Genomic DNA, 1,266 nt, shown 5'->3' with positions numbered 1-1,266 from the left:
GGTGGCTGTACACATGGACTTCACCAGATGGAACACACAGGAATCAGATTGACTACATCTGTGGCAAGAGGCAATGGAAAAGCTTAATATCTTCAGCCAAAACCAGGCCAGGAGCTGATTGTGGAACAGACAATCAACTGCTCATATGCAAGTTAACTTGAAGTTAAAGACAATTAAAACAAGTCCATGGAGCCTAAATAGGATCTTGAATAGATCCCTCCTGAATTTAGAAAACATCTAAAAAATAGATATGATACATTGAACACCAATGACCGAAAACCAGAAGAATTGTGGGAAGACATCAAGAACATCATCCATGAAGAAAAGAAGAGGTCACTAAAAAGAGAAGAAAAGAAGAGATGACCAAAATGGATGACAGAAGAGACTCTGAAACTTGCCCTTGAGCAGAGAGCAGCTAAAGCAAATGGAAGAAATGACAAGATCAAAGAGCTGAACTGAACATTTCAAAGAGCAGCTTGAGCAAAGTCAATTACTATAATGAAATGTGCAAAGACCTAGAGTTAGAAAAACAAAAGGGAAGAACACACTCAGCATTTCTCAAACTGAAAGAATGGAGAGAAAATTTAAGCCTTGAGTTGCAGTATGGAAAGATTCTATGGGCAAAATATTGAATGATGAAGGAAGCATCAAAAGAAGATGGAAGGCATACACAAAGTCAGCGTACCAAAAAGAACTGGTAGATCTTCATCCATTTCAGGAGGTGGCATATGATCTAGAACCAATGGTATTGAAAGAGGAAGTTGAAGCTGAAGCTGTAGTGAAGGAATTGGTGAAGAACAAGGCTCCAGGAATTGATGGAATAACCATTGAGAGATATTTCAACAAATGTATGCCCCACTGGAGGCACTCACGCTGTTATGCCAAGAGATTTGGAAGACAGCTACTTGGCAAATTGATTGGAAGAGATCCATATTTGTACCCATTCCAAAGAAAGGTGATCTCACAGAATGTGGAAATTATAGAAGAATATCATTAATATCACACGCAAGTAAGATCTTACTGAAGATAATTCAAAAATGGTTACAGCAATATATTAACAGAGAACTTCCAGAGGTGCAAGCTGGATTCAGAAGAGGACGTGGAACAAGGGATATCATTGCTGCTGTTAGATGGATCTTGGCTCAAGGCAAAGAATACCAGAAAGATGTTTATTTGTGTTTTATTGACTATGCAGAGGCATTTGATTGTGTGGATCATGACAAATTATGGATAACATTGAGAAGAATGGGAATTCCCGAACACTTG

The sequence above is a fragment of the Orycteropus afer genome, unplaced genomic scaffold, assembly GCF_000298275.1.
Source record: "Orycteropus afer afer isolate SDZICR_OR568_19922 unplaced genomic scaffold, OryAfe1.0 scaffold00138, whole genome shotgun sequence".
Lineage (NCBI taxonomy): Eukaryota > Metazoa > Chordata > Mammalia > Tubulidentata > Orycteropodidae > Orycteropus > Orycteropus afer.
The sequence above is the reverse complement of the archived record's forward strand: the minus strand, read 5'-3'. Positions refer to the sequence as shown.